This window comes from Eurosta solidaginis, chromosome 5 (assembly GCF_040869045.1).
Source record: "Eurosta solidaginis isolate ZX-2024a chromosome 5, ASM4086904v1, whole genome shotgun sequence".
Lineage (NCBI taxonomy): Eukaryota > Metazoa > Arthropoda > Insecta > Diptera > Tephritidae > Eurosta > Eurosta solidaginis.
The window spans coordinates 213,610,947-213,630,714 of NC_090323.1; the positions used below are offsets into that span (position 1 = coordinate 213,610,947).

The 19,768-nt window shown below is 35.3% G+C and overlaps 1 long non-coding RNA gene across 1 annotated transcript in view; it reads left to right on the forward strand.

Annotated features, from left to right (window-relative positions):
• Positions 1–18,675, forward strand: part of LOC137252439 (uncharacterized) — a 135,742-nt gene extending 117,067 nt beyond the window's left edge. The window contains exon 3 of the long non-coding RNA XR_010953558.1: positions 18,654–18,675. This is a non-coding gene — a long non-coding RNA (uncharacterized lncRNA). The remainder of the gene's footprint in view (positions 1–18,653) is intronic.
• The last annotated feature ends 1,093 nt before the right edge of the window (positions 18,676–19,768 follow it).

Genomic DNA, 19,768 nt, shown 5'->3' on the forward strand with positions numbered 1-19,768 from the left:
CCTCTTACGAATGAAACGTAAAATAAATTTTCGTTACAAACTGTCAATAATTTGGGTCGTTAATAAATTGTACACATAAAACAAAGAATCCTCACTGTATGTTCGATTCATATTTTTCTGATATTGCTCTATAAATAATAAATAATTTTTTATATTTTAGAGTTGGTACGCGCACATATCGTATGTGGATCATCTTTTCCACTCAAAATACTTTGATGTAATTTGAGGTCACCGCATGCAATAAATCACTGATGTTTTTTTTTTTTTGGGTGAGGATCCAACACAAAAAATAATTGTGTGGAACGAAATATGTGCGCCCACTCAAAAAGAAAAAAGAGCGCAACGGGGAAAACAAAACGAAAACTATGCTGAAAATACATTTCATCGAAATTGTACAATGTTTATTTGTATAAGCGACTATGCATCCATTAATAAAATGCACAATTTAAATGAACAAACTGTTTCGAATTGCTATTGTGGATGCGTTAAAAGAAATTTAAAGTGTGGGTGCAATAAAAATCAGATGCAATATTTTCAATTAAATAAATTTGTTTCAAACGTGATGCTTATGCACACAGTTCACTTTATGATCACGCGTTGGCTTAGAGTATAAATCAGCTAAGTGACATAAAAGAAATTGTGCAGGGCAGGCGAACAATTATTTAAATAAACTCAGTACAGAGTTAGCTTGTTTGTCTAATATCTACTAAATTAAGCTACCTTTTGCCTAGTTGATGAAGTATTAGCTGGTCCCAACCCGAATCTATACCAGGTGGTGGCAAAGCGAATTCAACCAATTCGCCGTGCAGAATAATGTCAAGTCAAGAGAAAATTTTCATTGATTTCAACCAACTGACATGTTGCTTTATACTATGTACAAATACACACCAAATTGGCAATTTATACCATTTGGGCAATTTCTTACGCAATTTATCATATAATAAATTTTAATAATAAATTGCCAATTCAAAAAAAAAAAAATTGCGTAATCAGTTATTTCAAACTGCAAATGCAACCTTGTAAAGTGCGTTTATTGAGTAGATTTAAACGTAAGTTACACATGGCTCAACTATATGGTTGGCTCATCTCATCAGCTGATTTAATTTTTTTCATTTAACTGGAGTAGGAATTGTCAAAAGAAGATGGCAAACTCAAAATGAAACCAAAACATTGAACACATTTTCTTACAACACACAAAAATTTCAAAGTTTTATGTTTTCATTCCATTCCATTCGTCTAAAACCAACACGCTGATTTTGACAATCTGAACAAAGGTATGTTGTTGCTGTAGAGGTGAGCCAACCAGCTATCAAATTACTATTTTGTAAGCTAAATTGAGTTGTATGAACTTCACTCAATTTAAATAGAAATCGCCTCAATTTATTTTTCTGTTTGAACATAGTATTACAAGGCGTTGTATGGAAAATAATCAAAAAGAAGTGATAAGCTCTTCGTATAACAACATGAAAAAAGTAATTTTTGACAGATATGTTACTTAGCACTTTTACACTCTAAAGTGACGAAATATATTTATTTTGTTTTCATTTTTGTTTATAGATGTTTAATAATATAAACGTATTAATGCAGCTGTTATAAAGATTTTTCATTTTGCTAATTTTATTTATATTTGTGTATAAACAAAGTCATAAATTGATCTCATGCCATAATGATGGTAAGCATCCCTTGATAAAAAGCAGTCCTTTAGTTAGCCTTATATTTTTTTGTGTGAAATAACAGTGATGCAATAAAAAAGTGCCCGTTTTATTGAGAACATACCGATTCTCAATTTGGGCTTCACGGCAGCAACAACATTGAAGATTGCCATAGCTCTTCGCTTAATCTCAAGCTGAAAGCAATCTAAAATATAACTTAACTTTCGAGAAGGTTAAGAATGGTTAACATTTTTTTTTTTGCATTAAAAAAATTGTATGCAGAAAATAATATTAACTCTGGAACGATGAAATATCCGGAAATTGCTTCCCGACTCCCAGTTCGAAAATGCCCTTTCTGAAAATACTTTTTCAAAACGCCCTATCTCAGAATTCGTTTGAAATACGCAATACATAGAGTTAGAATTGAACCACAGTTTGAAATTAAAAGTAATGTGTTCTAAAAATGTTGCCTTTTAAAAATCTCCAGTGACAAAAAGGCATTAGTGATAAGAACCTTTTAATGCAATACTATTCAGTGGTTGAAAAACATAATATATGTAAGTCACTCGTGACAAATAAAGTCACCTTCTCCAAGAACGTGACGGAAGGTCCTGGAATCATGTCCCTGGCAAAGCAACATCAAAAATTTTGAAAACAGTTTTTTCAATAAGAAACAATTTTTTTAGTAGGGTCGCCCCTCTGCAGTGGTTTGGAAAACACTCCGATTGTATTTCTGCCCTGAAATGCTTCTCAGTGAAAATTTATCTGCGTTGCAGCTACCGTGCGAAGTCTGCATAAAAAATGTAGATTCCGTCTTAGAAATTTGTAGGAGAAAGTTAAAATGGAGCAGGACGCTATTTGGAGAGAAGTTCGACTTAAACCTCCAAATCGCGCCAAGTAGCTGTTTTCTCTTCAGAAAGTTAATTAAAAATCCACATTTTCGAACTTGATTAGTCTCAAAACGTCACTGCGGCTAAAAAGTTTAAAGTTAGAAAAAAATCTCATAGCAAAGGGATTAAAAATTAGGAATGTCATGTTAACAAAATATTTCCTCAATTAATCCGTTTTCGTCACAAGGTGATTACGTGAATGACCCTAGACTGCTCCCAAAGTATTCCGAAAAAAATTTGCATTCGAATTGATTGCATAATGCCCTTGATTAACTTAAAAAGAATATTATAGTTAAAAGCCAAAGATTTGTTGTTCCTTCATGATTCTGACATGTACCTAAACCTAAAGCTAAGGTTATCTCAAATAAATGCAAGTAGCTCCGGTAAAAACGCGTTTAGATCCAGAAATGATCCTGAACAGTCTTTCCGTACTAGCATCTTAAAAGTTTTCTTAAAACAACTACCCCTGCGCACTTTTATGCGCTGTTACTAATAATATCTCATACTATTTGAAATATCTGCCTTGACCTGACTGGAATATTACGCACGTATGAACATGCAAATTGTACCGTGACCCCACTGAAGCATTGCCAACACTGCTTCAAAGTACATACAAAATTTAGCATGCGTGCGTTCCAAATGGCCAACGCTGCTCTATTGCGTACTAAATGACAAAAGCTTTGAGGGAATTAAACCAAAACAAACTTTTGGGACATAACCATCTAGAACCAATACTGGGCATCAAATATTTAGATTTTTCAGTCTACTTTGAAATTTAATTATAAAGTATTATTAGAACAAAAAAATGCTGCCCCTTTAGTATGTGCGTAGTTGAACACAAAGTAATTAATCAAAACTTTTTAGAAAACCAGAAAATTACTTGAAACGAACCAAGATCAAAAAAAAAAAAAAAAAAAAAAAAAAAACTCAACAAATGTAAATTTAATTATAAATAAAATTTTGGAAGGTCATTTTGTAATATGAACAGATTCACAAAAGGCACATACATTTAAACACGTACGTACATTAGGCTGGTCCCCATAAATCAAGTTACTATAGTTACAGTCTTTCTACGCTCACTCGTTCAAGCGGTAATACCAAAAATATCACAAAAAAATTTCTTCCCAGTTGGAGAGTCCTAGAGGCTGTTTCACAGGGGTCAAAAACAAATTTTTTCTATGGATATTTAATAACAAAATCAATAATTATGTAGTGGGCAAAATCACATTTTGGTCTTGATTGGAAGGCTTGTCGAATAGGGGCCACCCAAATATTTACAGATGACTTTGGTAAGACTCAATATATTAAAATCAGAATTTTAACTACTGTGCCGCACCTTTTAAACGTCTTCAAACGGGTCCAAAGTTTACATGTGATATTATTGACCTTGCTGTTACCGGTTGAAGAGGTGATACTGAAAAAAATTGTTTAGTTGTTTTATAAGAACCACCCTAATATATATATGTACAAATAATATGCTGGAACATGTAAATGCTGAGTTTGGCGGCTAATTTATAATTCATGGGGCAGATATTGACATTGAACTAAAATATTGAGCGGTAAATGGTTTTTGAATATATATACATAAATTAACTTTTAGAGCCGATAAAGAAGTAAATAGGTGCGGATAGTATTGAGATACAGGAAGTAAGCAACGATAGATACTTACATAATATATAAGCCCAAATATGAATATCAGACTATGAATAGACTCCGATATTTGGCTATTTATTTATTTCGAGTCTCCAAGTAACAATACAACCATCTCCAAAGCTAGGAAAAAATCAGCATCTCTTAAACTTGTCTACGTGAAATCTGATTATGTAATTACCAACGAGAAGTTGAGTACGAAAATGGAAAATATATACTTGGACTTAGTATCTCTACAGATCAAATTGCATAAATTCTTAAACTAATCGACTTTCAATTACATTTTTCAAAAGGACAGGACTTGCGCAACTGCTTAAGTCTCAACTTACTCCCTGGTGCCCACGATAACTTAGCTTTAATAACGATCCTAGAGCGCAGGGTTCAGAAAAGCTCCTCATTGATAAATTCAACATTTATATCTTTCACTGAATTAAAAAAAAAAAACTCAGGATAAATATATATCTATTTCATCAGTTGGAGTTTAAGAACTTGAGAACTCTTTATTGAAAAGTCATTGAAATAGTCATCACTTATATCGTATTAAAATTTTTGACTTCCTCAAAATAAAATTCATATTGAAAGAGCTTTCAGCTCATTCGCTCACTGGTATTTGCTCATAAAGTACCAGATTAAAATGTCAAAAGGAAAAAAATCTTAAGCCTTTCAGAAAATCTGTCAAAAGTTATGCATTTTGAACTTGTCAAAGTTAGTTTCCATCCTAAATAAAATTAAAGAAAAAAAACCTTTTTTAAAAATAAGCTTTTATTATTTTGGTTAATAAAATTAACTAAAAAGTAAACAATAAATTGACTCTATAGAAATATAACACTTTATAAGTTCATTGTAAGTTTAAACGATAATTAGGCTTTTTCGTCTGCGACAAAAAAATTCTATATTGTACATAATTATATATTTTTAACATTAAAACTTTACAACTAAATTATTAAATCTTACAGTTTATATCACAGTCCTAATTGTTCTAATAAAAGCGTGTTACATTGCGATAGCAAGAAAAGGAGATCCTAAATGTTCTTAATTATACCATCAAAATTTAACACGTTTTTTATTAGAACAATTAGGACTGTGATATAAACTGTAAGATTTAATAATTTAGGTGTAAAGTTTTAATGTTAAAAATATATAATTATGTACAATATAGAATTTTTTTGTCGCAGACGAAAAAGACTAATTATCGTTTAAGCTTACAATGAACTTATAAAGTGTTATATTTCTTTAGAGTCAATTTATTGTTTACTTTTTAGTTAATTTTATTAACCAAAATAATAAAAACTTATTTTTAAAAAAGTTTTTTTTTCTTTAATTTTATTTTTTACTTTTTAGTTCGTTTTATTAACAAGTAATAGAAGCTTGTTCTTATAAAAGCTTTAAATATAAGTATAGGGGGTGAAACAAAAACACATATATCAGTTACATCTGCGTATAATGCGTATTGGAATTTATTAGTACACATTTTATGCGCAGCAACTTCAGAGGTGTATTTAAAGTTTAAAGCATTGTAAATATAAGTACTGAAGTCATGAGCCTGGGCATTCGCGCAATATTAGTGATGTAAATTGCATGGCGCCAGTGCCAATGCGGTGCCAGCTCAATGGTAGCTCATTGACGAAATTACTCCAAGCGAATTTTTGACGCTTCTTAGTAGTGAGTGCGTAGTACATTTTACTTGCGCTATTGAGTGAAACGACTTTTGTGTATCAGGCACGAGTTTGGTGTTATTGGCGCTACTGGCAGTGATGACACTGAGCTGTTGACGGTAGTCAACGTTCAGATTTCACGCTGGTAGTTCAGATTTTGAATCAGAGAAAGAATTGATGACCCGTGTGAATTATTATGGCTTTGGCCGTGTAAATTATTATGGTGTATTTGTATATTTTAGATTTAATGCACAATTAATATTTGTGTGTTTGAGCGGCCAAATAATAACAGTAGTATTGCTAAAGTGCTGCTTAGTTGATGGAATGTCGCTAATTTCTTAGCGATGATCAGCAGATTGTCAATATTTCGTTCAACGGACGCGCGAAATTGCCACATCTGCTCAAATTTTCCAAAGATTTTCCATTCTTGATTTAACTTAAGCTGTTATGCCAATATTTTTCAGCCAGCTTTTTTCAAATAGGTAATTTTTCCAAAAGCAAAATAAATTACAGAAAAGATTACAGGGTTAAACAGCCTTAAAAATTCAGCTATGTTGGTTATACACAGAAATACAACAGAGGGTTGTGTCTCCGCTTTTCGCAAGCGATGAGATTCACCACGCGTGACACGTGATTCACTACGTCCAAATATCACACTCCACGGATAGGTACCGGCGTGTTTGTATGGGACTTAGGCTGTTATGCCAAAGTAAATACAAATCTTTACCGATAACTGTGTTATCGATTAATTTATCGAATTCCAACAAAGTAATATTGCATTGTCATCGGAGTTATACACGTGTGCAAAATTTCAGCTCAATCAGACACCGGGAAGTGTATCAAATTTAACTTGCAAGATTCCATTACAGACAACAAAAGTGAAAGTAAATAAAAGCTTATAATAAAAAGCACCATCTTTAGCGATAAGAACACGCCAAGAACAGTAGGGTATGTCGACTTCGGGAAGTTTTATCGATGTTGATTTTCCTTTTTGGATTGTTGATCCTGTACGTTCCGGCGCCATTAAGTTACAAGCCCGATCATCCTGGAACGAAGAACTGTGAAAATATATAACCTTCAAGCCAATCCCGTCACCCTCCTCCTAGTTCCGTGAGGATCTTCGGGTCGCCAGAGATTCGCCTTCTAAATATGTGTATGATACTTTCATATTTGTTACAGCAATCCCTTCACGTAAGTGAGGTTGACAGTTGGGCTAAGGAAGCTGTAAGGCTATAAAGCTTTTTATCGCGCCTATAAAGCCCTTGAATCCTGCTACAGTTCTACTTAGATCATAGAATGTAGAAGTATGAAAAGGAACACAAAGTATGAAGATTGCATGAGTGCATGTTACAACAGCGAGGACAGCAAAGTAGTAGTTTCTCAAAACGCCAGCATGCAAAAAATACGGAAGTGATGGGAAGAAAGCTGACTTTATCAGCTGTCCATTCCAATTGAACAGAGTCTTTCAATTTCCATATATTTCCAATTAAAAACTCAAAGAGAAAGCCCTGTCGAAACCAGTTTTCGAAAAGAGAAAATATGAAACATGGAAGTAAGGCTTAGGTTAGGTGTATAAAATTAAAAATTCTAACAAAGAGTACCGTCGGAAATGGGAAGATAATTAATCCAAAAGGCACAAATCTTGGGCAACAGACATGTTTTATTTTTAGGAAAATACCGTTTTAATGTATCTTGTGTGTTTGATTTCATTGATATAAGTACCGTCAGTTCATGCAGTTATTATATTCTTTTCTTTGTAGTCATAAATCTAGCTGTCACACAAGGTGAAATGCAAAAAAAAAAAAAAAAAACAGAAGTGATGAAATGCTACATGCACCACATAGGGTTTATCCTTTTGTTTACATTTATTTGACATTATAGTCCCTTACAAAAGAATCATATACAACTGTCAATCAGTATTTGTTAAATTCACTTTGTTCAACTTACTGATCAATTGATATTCAATTTTCAAAAAGTGATAGCTTATCAAGGCATTTTCGAAGCTACCAAGTAAAATTTTGTTTTAGGATCCCTTTAAATTTTTTTCTCAGATTTGAGTCTGTTTGAGCTGTATCAATAGTATTTGGTATCTAGGTCATATATAATGAGTTCCATGGGTTGTGAAAAAGTGAGCAGTGCCGGCTTTTCCTTCCTCTAGCGACTATATTCGCTACTTTTTAAGTTCACTTCCCGTCAGCTTCGAATCCTTACGGAACTTCCTTCAAATCATGTTTTGGAAGTATTTGGGGACTACTATATTATAATCTTGGGATTGTTTTCCGAATCAACTTGGCTTTGTTTATGAATTTTTCGATTTACTTTTGTTTCGGTCGCGATCCGATTTGGTGTTATCTCTCTTGATAATCTGGAATTTTTTCGGTATTGTTTTGGGATACTTTGAGGACCATTTTGGAGCGGTTTATGGGATTAATCTGAGAATGATTTCGGAGCTGTTTCGGGATCATTTCTGCAATGTTTTTGGCCATATCTCGGCGGTATTTCTAGACTATCTCCCAACTATTTCGCAGTTGTTGTGGACCCATTTTGTGTTGCTGTCGGAATAATTTCGAGACTATCTCCAAACAATTTCGAGATTTCTTCTCGTTCTAGGACTGTTTTGGTAAAATTTTGGTACATTTACGTGGTGATTAAGGAATAACTTTATCACGCCAAATGGCATAGAGGCGCTGCAGCTTTAAATAGACGTCTGCTAGGATGACTCGGGCCGTGGCATGTCGGCATGAACTTCTTGCTTAGCATTTATTTTGGTGGCCTCCATAGATTTGATTGAACCGAAGAAGTCGGTAGCATTTTACAAAAGAAAACTAAAAATTAAAAACGCTCTAACAATGCAAAGTTTTTTTTTAGTGCATGAGAGGTATTACTAAGCGTAGGCACACCCAGTTCTTCGTCGTCCTGGCGAGATTGTTCCGTTTAAATATAAGTATTGTGCCTTTCAAGGTTACAAAGATATCACGTCAATTTTGCGTTCAAAGAGAATTTTTGTATTGTTATTTCCGTCCATTTAAGTAAAAGCCTCTCGCGTTCTTGAAAGAAAAAGTTTGTGAAATTTACTTTCAATACCAGTTCTGTTGCTCCTATTGTGTCAACATCTGCGTAGAAGGCTATGGTGACTGCTTCTGATTGAAAATAGTGTATCGAATTGTAGAAATTAAACTCTCACTTCGTTAGCGAATTCTAATATTCCAAATATAGTGAGGAGTTTTGTAAGAAGTGTGTAAGTTTTGCTTATCGTGGCTTTTGAAAATAAGCACTGTATTCGGAGCCAAAGTTCGTTTGACTCTCATTGTTGATGCCAACAATATCCACCAAATTCCACAAAGCCCAAATTACACACGAGGCTTTTCAGAACCCCATCTAGCATTGTATGGCAATCAGTGCATAGATTCGGCATCTTCTTATATTCAAGCTTAGGTATAATAAGAGTGAGAGTGCGTATATTGAATTTAACAATTTATGAGTCATTCGGATGCAATAAAAACAGCGAAGCAAAACTCTTAGTATTTTGCGTGAATTATGATAGAGTTGGATCAAAATCTCACGGAGGCTGTAAATTACATATTAATTGACTCAGCCATATTAATATCTTATTTCTTAAATAAATTTTTATTTACGAAAATGGCATTTCTGCATACAAATTTTATTTTCGCAATTCCACAAATTGAAAAACAAGAGCATAAACGGATCTGTCCGTTCGCCTGTCACTTTGGGCGCTGACAACTGCCGCTTGGTAAGCAGCATCCATTTCAGTTGATTTACTCGCATGGCTTTAGTTGCGTTAATTTCTTTCTGTATTCACTTCGGTTCAAGAATTTATGCATAACTATCCGCCTTCACTCGATGATTCGTCTTTCAGTTTCAATTTAATGTAATTAAACGACTCACTTTTGCTTTTCACTTCTTCTGAATTGAGCTGCTCCGACAGATCAGTCGTACAAACATTCATTCAAGCATACATTTCCATACATATATCAATATTTCTACTGAACACATTACGTTTTATTTCACTTTATTTCATACTGAATTGATTATAATTTCGTAAAGTGGCATTGAAGTTTTTATCTCTTTATGTTCAGCATCCAGTTTCATATCTTTGTTTGTGTGGATGCTCACATTGAACATGAATGCCGGTGTATGCATAGCTACATATGTATCTCAATGGGTCACTCTATCTCAAAACGAACAATAACTAGCATGATTTTTTTTTGATTTTAATGGTTAGGTTAGGTTAGGTTAGGTTGAATTGGCTGGTCCGTGAGGACCTCTTTTAGACTTAGTGAGTCCATAGTGTTACCAGAACTGAAAAATCCTATCAGAAACCAGGACCTGTCGAACCGTCCGAGTAGTTTACTGATGACCAGCGCCTACAGCAGGGTCGACAATACAACGATCTGCGCGTGCTCCTATCCACCGATTTTGTGGCCTCATACAGCGAAGCAATTTTCCTGCAATTAAGCATGCAGCTGGATGTACTTCAATGTACTTAAGACCCTCCATGAACGCCTGTTTAGAGATATTGTTGAAACCTCCGGCAATGTCCAGAATACTTCTAAGGAGTACTCTTTGTATTCCAAAGCTTTCTCGATGTTTATAACCACCCTATGCAGAGCAGTGTGTATGGATCTCCTTAGGAATATACATGTTGTGTTTTGAAGAGGAGTTTTTTATCCATGTTGGACTTTATTTAGACATCTATCAGCCTCTGAAACGTTTGGAGGAGAAATGATGTAAAGTTAATGGGTCTGTCGTGTTTGCGAAGCATATGACTGATCTTCTTCGCCTTCGGTAACCGAAACGAAACGAGCAGTTCCCCAAGAGTTCGGTACTTGATTCAGTCTTTTGCACTCGTCGAATATTGTTTTAAGCCATTGCGCGATCGCTCGCTCGAGATTTGTAACATGGAAGGAAATATACCATCTGGGTTCGGCTAAAAAAAGTGTTTAACGTCCATTCGATATTGTGGTAAGGCACCAAGCTTGACAGTACTCGCTCCGTGAACGAAGTGATAGTGTTGTTACTAGCTCTTCTGCATCATCTCCCGTTGTATTTTGTGCGTCGAGAAGTACTTGAATGCACAATATTTTCTCTAGTTTGGTCTTTCCTTAATCGCACTGTTTCGCTAAGGCACTCAATGTCCGTGCAAAAATTTTTCCATGAGGATCTATCACTTTATGATTTTCGCACTTGTAGACAGATCTATGTACTCAACAGATCCTTTTACTCCCTACAGGCTTCGCTTTCCGCTACCTTTGCCAGCCTGAACATTCTTTTACTTTTTCTCTAACAAGACTCAGCTCCTTGCTCCACCATAACGTCTTTGGTATTCCTCTAAATCTTCCTAGGGGATAAGCTCTGGTGTATCCAGTCAAAAGCATCTTTGATAGGAAGTTATTGGACTTTTCCACCTCTTCTATAATAACAACTTCTTTGGGTTGCTGTAGGAAGGGCCCTCTTCAAACAAATTTTTAGAAAGTACTGTTAAAATAAATATTCTGACAATGGTTTTTGGCGTTAATTGATTTCGGAAGGAATGCACCTTATGCATATGTGCATTAGGGTAGCCCTTTTAATAAGAAAAAATATATCTCTACCATTCACATCCATTTAAATGGTAATAGAAAAATATTTCATGTAAATTGTGGTTGCGGTAGAAGACGGTTGAGGCGTGTCTCAGAATGGAAAAAGTTATTATTTTTTTATGTTATGAAGCCAGCAGTCACACATGTTTTCTTAGTTTGGTGGCTGAACATCGATTAATGTATATCGGCATAACGGGTGTGATGCAAACGTCCCCGATGATGACTCTAGCGCTTTAGTGGGAATACCCCTCTTCCCTTTTCTATACAGAGAAACACTTGCTGCATTAAGACTTTAAAGTATATATTAAAGGAATTCATATACTGACTTTGACTCAGAGGTCTGATTCACATATGGATTAAAGCTTGAAACTAGAAAAGCGGGGGCTTTATTTATGGGCGGAGAAATCGATACCAGCAACGAGAGTATCAGCCAAACTCTTTAATCTAAACAAAGAGGCCTTACGAACTCTAACTGAGACATGGGACACTGTAGTTTGCGATATCACTTACGTAAGTTAAATCCATCGGATATACAATTCTCTGCTAATGCTTCGCCCTGGCAAGGCAGGAGAGATTCACCCATCTGGTTGAGTTACTCTTAATTCCTTTGTGATATGGAGTAAAAAGCTTGAAGAGGTACCCAAGTACCTTAGAAGTCTCCGCAAACATATAGGCTGAAAATTCAATCGCAATAAATCCAAATAAAGGTCGCAGTGCATCGAGGTCTAATTATAAAAATAGTGGTGGAGACTCAAAATATTATAATTATTTATTTAATATATTTGTATCTCATACTCAAAATCGCTACGATTATAGAAGACGAAATCACAAACAAATTTCGTTGGAATTGGAAATGGCTATGGCGAGCTTTATTGAGATCCAATTCAGATTACTACATGAAGATTCAAAATACTTAAATTAAAATTTTAACTCTTCCGAATGCCGGTCTGTACAAAATTTTATATTTTATATCGTCTGCTACAATATAATCGATACAACTAAAATGAGATATAAATAAAATGAGGTAACATTTTTTGAGTATCCATAGAAAAGTCCCAAATTTAAGCGATTTGCGACACTCCTTAACTGTTTTCAACCGGTACCGACATCTACATGTGATATATTTGACCTAAGCATTACCATATGAAGGAATGAGAATCGCTTATTTGATACACATATAAGGGTCACCCCATTGTACATATATAGAAACACCTGCATACGCCAGTACACGTCTTGCCTTAGAGTGGCGTAGACAGTTTTGATAATATGGGGGATATATGTATGTATATCATAGTGGTTCCGAAATATGAGTAATAGTAGATGAAGATCCAGAATATTTAAAATTTGTAGAACTGTATTAACATTTAGAGAGAGATTTTTGCAATATATTTTTTTGGCAAACAAAAATCCGAATCGAAATTTGTTAAGAATGAAGGCAATTCTCTCGTTCTAGTATTCGTAGAAAGAGTGGAATCTTTTCCATATTTTCTAGGCTAAATTTAACACACACAGAGAATGCACCAATTACGCAGGTACATACCTTTAAAATGTTTAGCTGACGACAGAGCGCACGCTAAAAGCTATGCGAGAAGCATCTTTCAGAATTTTCCATTAGAAATGATTTTCATAGCGTTCCGTCTTTCGCTTCCACTCTGTCGTCAGCCTTAGTAGCTGAATCTTTCAGTTTTCGCAAAGTTTGTTAAAATTATAAATTTACTGTTCAAATATACACAGCTTTCACCATTGTATCTTGTTGTTGTGTGTAGAAAATGTGTGACAGTGAAAAGGAAAAGTTTTCTACGTTTTGTACGGATTCAAAGAGAATACCCCTATTGATTTATATATTTGTATTTATTTTTGTGAAATTTCTTTCTATTATTTTCTGTTTGGAGCAAAAACAATTTCCGTTTTAACTCAACAAATAAAAGTGTACCCCATCTCATTCTCTGGCTACGCCACTTTAACTTTAAATCTTATAAACCACTCTTGATTTGTATCTATGGGATATTGATATATGTATGAAATAATGCATAAGTATTATTTGCGCTTATTTATCGCTTATGTTGTAGGCGTATTTATTGCGAGTATCTTCCGTTGATGATGTGATTTCTACATATAAAGTACAAACATATGTATGTATATATATGTAGGTACCGTTTTATTTTTACTCTTATTATACAGATGTGTGTTATATATACAGACAAATTTATATATATAAATTTATAATAACACACGAAATAAACATATGCATTCCCAATCTCGAACTAATCCAAAACAAACCAAAAAAGAAATAGTTCAGTTTTAATAAGTGACAATTTGTATTGGATGAGATTTTGACCTTGAATCATAATTACGAACAGTTCTTATATACAGGCGGCCGCCGTGGTGTGATGGTAGCGTGCCCTGCCTACCACACCGAAGATCCTGGATTCACGCACCGGGCAAAGCAATATCAGAATTTTAGAAACAAGTTTTTCAATCAGAAGAAAATTTTTCTAAGCGGGCTCGCTCCTCGGCAGTGTTTGGCAAGCACTCCCAGTGTATTTCTGCCATGAAAAATTCCCAGCGAAAAGTCGTCTGCCTTGCAGATGCCGTTCGGAGTCGGCATAAAACAAGTAGGTCCCGTCCCGCCAATTTGTGGGAAAAATTTAAGGAAGCACGACGTAAATTTGAAGAGAAGCTCGGCCTTAAATCTCTTCGGAGATTATCGCGCCTTTCATTTATTTATTCTTACCATTTCATTTGCTGGGCAAAGGCGAAAGTCCCTGCAATGCAGAAAGAAATTGCTGATTCCACTAAATATGTTCTCATTCATCCGTACACTTATATCAAATGAGGAGTGCTGATAGTACTTTTGTTTGAAGACAAAACAATTACTCCAAATAATAGGCAGCCGTACTCATAAACTTAGAAGAACTGTGGATTGAATTCAGACAAATTTGTCTATTGTACTTGAATCGAATGAAAGGATATAGGCACAAATATGGGAGAGGGAAGAATTCAAATACTAAAATTTCTCAGAATTTTAAACACATCTTAGAACAATACGAAAAGTCGAGAAATATTCTTCGGCAATTCCCAATACGTGTGCAAATTTCGTAATTTTTCTCTAATAGCAACAACAAAAAAAAAATTGTATTAAACAAAATGACGCGGGGAGCATTGTTTATAATGCACTACTAGAAAGTATAATGTCACTGGTCAAGTTCTTTTTAAAGACCACAAAAATATTCCAAACAAATTGTATTAAAAATATATAGTTAATATGTACCTAATTGTGTATAAAACAAGTAACAAGCACCATTAGGGCACCAGCTCGCCCATCTCGGGAACGATTTAGTATGACCACATGAAACCATCAAGGCCATATTGCCCCTCTACACCCTAGATCCATGAGGAACTTGGGGTCGCCAGAGCCTCGGATGTTAGTGAAACAGGATTCGCCACGAGTAGGTGAGGTTGGAGAAGCTGTATTTTGCGTTGGCAACACCTTGAAATGGTTACACTACACACCCCCTTGAATCAATTGGGTATTATAGTCGCCTCTTACGACATACATACATGCCGCGTGTATATTCTAAGCCCCTAACCCGCTCGGAGCCTAGTCAAATGTTCTTTGACCCGCATATATACGCTTACGTTAGATCGATCATTTTCTTCGTCACATGAATGCTCCACAGGTTTTCCTTTCTGAAAATCATGCCGCCCTCTTGTGTCTTCTCCTATCTCTCGTCGAATGTTGTGTCCCTTTCACAGACAATTTTCCACTTAATACGAAAAGGGATCTCATTACCTACAAATATATTGTAACGAATTTACTTGCAAATCCTCTTATTTGCAATCCTCTGCTAAGTTCGAATCACTAAACTGTTGAATAAATAACTCCAATATTGAATAATGGAAAAATGGCCTTTATTAAAATACTTCACAATAACACTCAAACTGTGCAACGAATAGCTTAATAACCAAACTGATAGCTTAAAGGAAACTGACTTTCAAAATAATAGTGCTATTGCTCGCTAGATATCGTCTTACTCGTAACTGCTTGACAATTCAAATCAAACTGAATTACTTCTTACTCGCTGGCGCCGCTTTTATAGTTTACGCTGCATACTTCTAGGCTCTTCGATTTCCAGAAGTTACTAGTTGTTTCGGCTACAAAATCGCCAGCCACAACTACGTGCACAAATTATTGCTCTCTCTTGTGACAACTCAGATAAGATATATGCATGTATTTGTGCATTGCCGCTCAGATGTTCGTATACGTACATATGTGTAGACGCAATTATTTATTCGTTTATGTAGATACATAATGATGAATTATTGATGTGCATTCACGTCACTGGTTAGCATCGCTTAGAGACGATAGCATCGCTCAGTGCTGCTAACATTCGTTACAATATTATTTTGTATAGCGCTGGGTGAGCTACTTTAGAAGTTAGAAACTAAGATTGCAAAATAAAGGTACATTTTCTTTCTAGAAAAGAAAACGCTATTAGCGACACATTACAAACGATTCAGTGGAGCATTCATCAACCTAACCTTATTATCCACATATCTGCCGTCGTCGGCCTAACCTTATGATCAAAACGGGTAAAAGAATGTTTGACCAGCTCCTAAGAATCGCTTTCCTTGGTACCAATTGCTGATTTGAGTGGACACGTCATCGCCTTCGTGGGGTATCCAATATGAAAGTAGGAGATTTCGAGCTCAAAAGTCAGCTGACGAAAAGATAGCTGATGAGAAGTGAAATTCAGAAACGTGACCAACGCAGTGTGGAAATTTTTAAAATTTCTCTAATATCAATAACTTCTTATACATTGGAGTTATTAAAAGTTGCAGATGATATAATAAATGCAAGAGTTTAATACAGGAATAAGATGCCCAACCATATCGATAGTTTTGACATTGGATACCGATACATAGTACGCGATATTTTTATAACTGTACTCTTTGGCAACGATTATTTCACTGTATCTTTTCGAAGTTTCGGTGAAAGCAAAGAACCAATTGATCGCTATGTATGTTTTTCTCTCTCTATTTTATATATTCCGCGAATCAACTCTTTTTTACTTTAGAACATGGAAATAAAATCAAAGCTGGAACATGATTTCTGCACAAACCAAATGTCACCTATGTATATCATAATATATAAAAATCAAGTGTCACTATGTTTGTTCCCGATGGACTTCTAAACTACTGAACCGATTTTCAATTTGTTTTGCAGCCCGTATGTAGTTCGATCTAACTTGAAATATAGGATAGGTTATATCTCAGTCTATAGTCGCAATATTATTTTATTGCAAATTTTTTTATTTGTTTATACGTAATAATAAAATGTTACGTATACGGACCGGTACTCACATTTTCAGGTGGTGCGGATATCCTTCCGTGTAATTGGTTGATGCTTAATTAAACAACGTGCTTATCAATAAAAAATATTATAGCGAATGACAGCAAGTATAGCACATCACCAGGCCCGCCGAGAAGGTGGGGGGGGGGGGGGGGGAGGGATTATCACCGGGTCCGGGGTTTCTGAGGGGGCCCGCGATTTAGAGGTCCTATGACATTTTTTTTTAATTCAGGAGAGTCTTTAGTTGTTCCATGTGCAATTTTTAGCCGAATTTCAAAAGAAACGAAAATCTGCATTTCGTTTTAATATTATAGTGAAGTGTGAAAAATAGAAATCTATATATATGTATATATAAAGAAAGGCTAAAATGTGTGTTAGTGGGTCGCCGGTGTTTGAAGAGATGCGTCGGCCAATTTTGTTCAAACTTCCACATAAGTTGCGTAAACCTCACGCGGTGGTTACTACATAGGTTTGGTTGCGATCGATGTACAGGATATCGAGATATAGGCCGAAACGTAGACCTGAGTACCCCTAGAATGTGTTTATACAATATGGATAACAAATGACAGCTGTTGATTAGTGCTCTAGTAGAGGGTAATTTTCATACCCCTGGGTGAGTAGGGTCTCGAGATATAGGCCAAAACGTGGGCCAGTGAATGCTTTGACAGTGTTTATACAATATGGATATCAAATGAAAGCTGTTGATGAGTGCTTTAGTACAGAGTAATATATTATCCAGAGACGGACTGGGACTGGGATTAGGACTAGGACTGGGACTGAGACTCGGAGTGTGACTGGAACTGGAACAAAATACACACCACCCTCTGGGACAGGCAATAAGGGATGCAGAAGAATGAAAACAAATTGAGAGAAGAGAAAAGAGAAAAGAGAGAAGAAGATTGAGAAAGAGATTGAATGAGATAGATTAAGCGAAAAAGACGGAGGGAGGATTGAATAAAAGGATTAGGAAAAAGTGAAGAGGGGGAGGGCAGAGTCAGACGGAAAGCGCTTATTAAAATGTATGCAGATAGGCCAAATTTAGGGCAGAACAACGTCTGCCGGGTCTTCTAGTATTTAGTATAGATTCTTTTTAAACCTTGTTTAGCAATACTTGAAATCAGTATGATATCTATACTCAAAATTCGTAATTGTTACCCTAGCAAACAGCTTCCCCCAGCCAAGAGAAATATATCGATTTTCAAATCTAGCCTTTGTTATTGTGTCCTATAATCAGGACCAAATGAGCCGGAAGTTCTCTTCTTTCCAATGAATATATTTTGACATCGCCCTGTCTGGCATCAACCGAAAACACTCGGTTAGTTAAGATGGGATTTCCGGTAGTCGTTCGCTTTTCCTTAAGTTCATATGGAAAGTAAGTGGTTTAATGAGAATAATTTAAGAAATTTCACGAATGCATCCCATGCAGCAACCTTTCATAACGTATTGAGTGCGAAACAAACAAGAACTAAAAGGGTGAATTCGACTGAATATTTAGATCCAGCGGACCAAAGACTTTTCGTATAAGCTCATTTCTCGGTCGGAAATTTTTAAAATTTCGTCGGTCTGTTTTATAAGGAATGCTGTGCTAGGGGTTTTTCCATTTCTATTCACTCGAGTTCACTCTAAACTTTGAAGTTTTAATCGGATGCATTGTAAACTAGTATTTTTTTTACTTGTTAGATATTTTACTCCAGGGTTAGTTAATCTTGTTGTTGTTATTATGACACACGTATTATTGGCATTCAACAATAGCTATTACTCCATCATTAATTATTGTTGTTGTTTGTATGTTATTACTCGTTATGCTTATTTGTGTCTCCTATTAATGATGACGTTATTGCTTTTTATTGTAGTTGGATTATTATTGAATGCATATGGGAATGATGTGATTGTTGTTGTTGATCTTGTTTAAAGGTGTGTATTGTGCGGGCAATTATGCTGATTAACAGTTATACATATGTATTCACCCGATTTACCGCTATTTCAATAAAAAGTTTTGACATAATTTAATATGCAGTTATGCCTGTTGTGTGCAGAAAGCTTAATACCGGCCTAAAAAGACACAGAGATGCATCTTAAATTTGAGTTTCATATTAATTAAATAACTTCAATTGTTTGTGTTGTAATACTTGAAGATATTATTGTTAAATCAGTAACTAAAAAAAATTGCAATAAAGGTTAGGTTGAATTTGATGATTCGTGAGGACCTCAAATATACTGATTGAGCCCATAGTGTTACCAGAAGTTTGCTCAACAACCAAACTGAAAAACGCTATCAGAAACCAGGACCTATGTTTGTAAAACAACTCCGCCCTCCTGGCAAATGCTAGAAGATTTATAGAACCTTCCCTATTTATTGCTTCTAGATCTGATAGTGTCATTCATAAACCCTGGAGTCTTCGCCTTGCGAACGCAGGACACAAGCACAAATCGTGCTCGATCGTTTCCTCCTCCAACCCTCACTTACTATATATGCTGTCACTGGCAAGGCCTATTTTAAAAGCATGTTACGCCAGAAGGCAGCGTCTAGTCAGAATGCTCATCATGAGCTTACAGTCTCCTCTTTTCAATTATAAGAGTAATGCACCGCACATGATCATCGAAAAGCTTCGAGCGATGAGCCCTGTTTAGCTAGCTCAACCGCTTTTTAAATTCCATCTATACCCATATGCCGAATGGAGGAGACATTTGCACTGCTCGTAAAATAAGCATTTAATGTCATTACCTATTTTATTATTTAATTATTAATTTAAATTGTAAGACTGCATTGTTATTAATTTTTATAAGAAAAAAAGTAAAGAGAAAAAAAAATATGCCTAGGGACCCAAAATAGATGTATATTTTTCTCTACCCCATCCCAAATCTTTCCAGGTATTTCTCATTTTCTAAAAAAATTTTAGACGTTATGCTATGCGGGCCGTAATTGCTTCTTGGCTCTCAATGCAAAAGTTGATGCAACTGAAGTTGG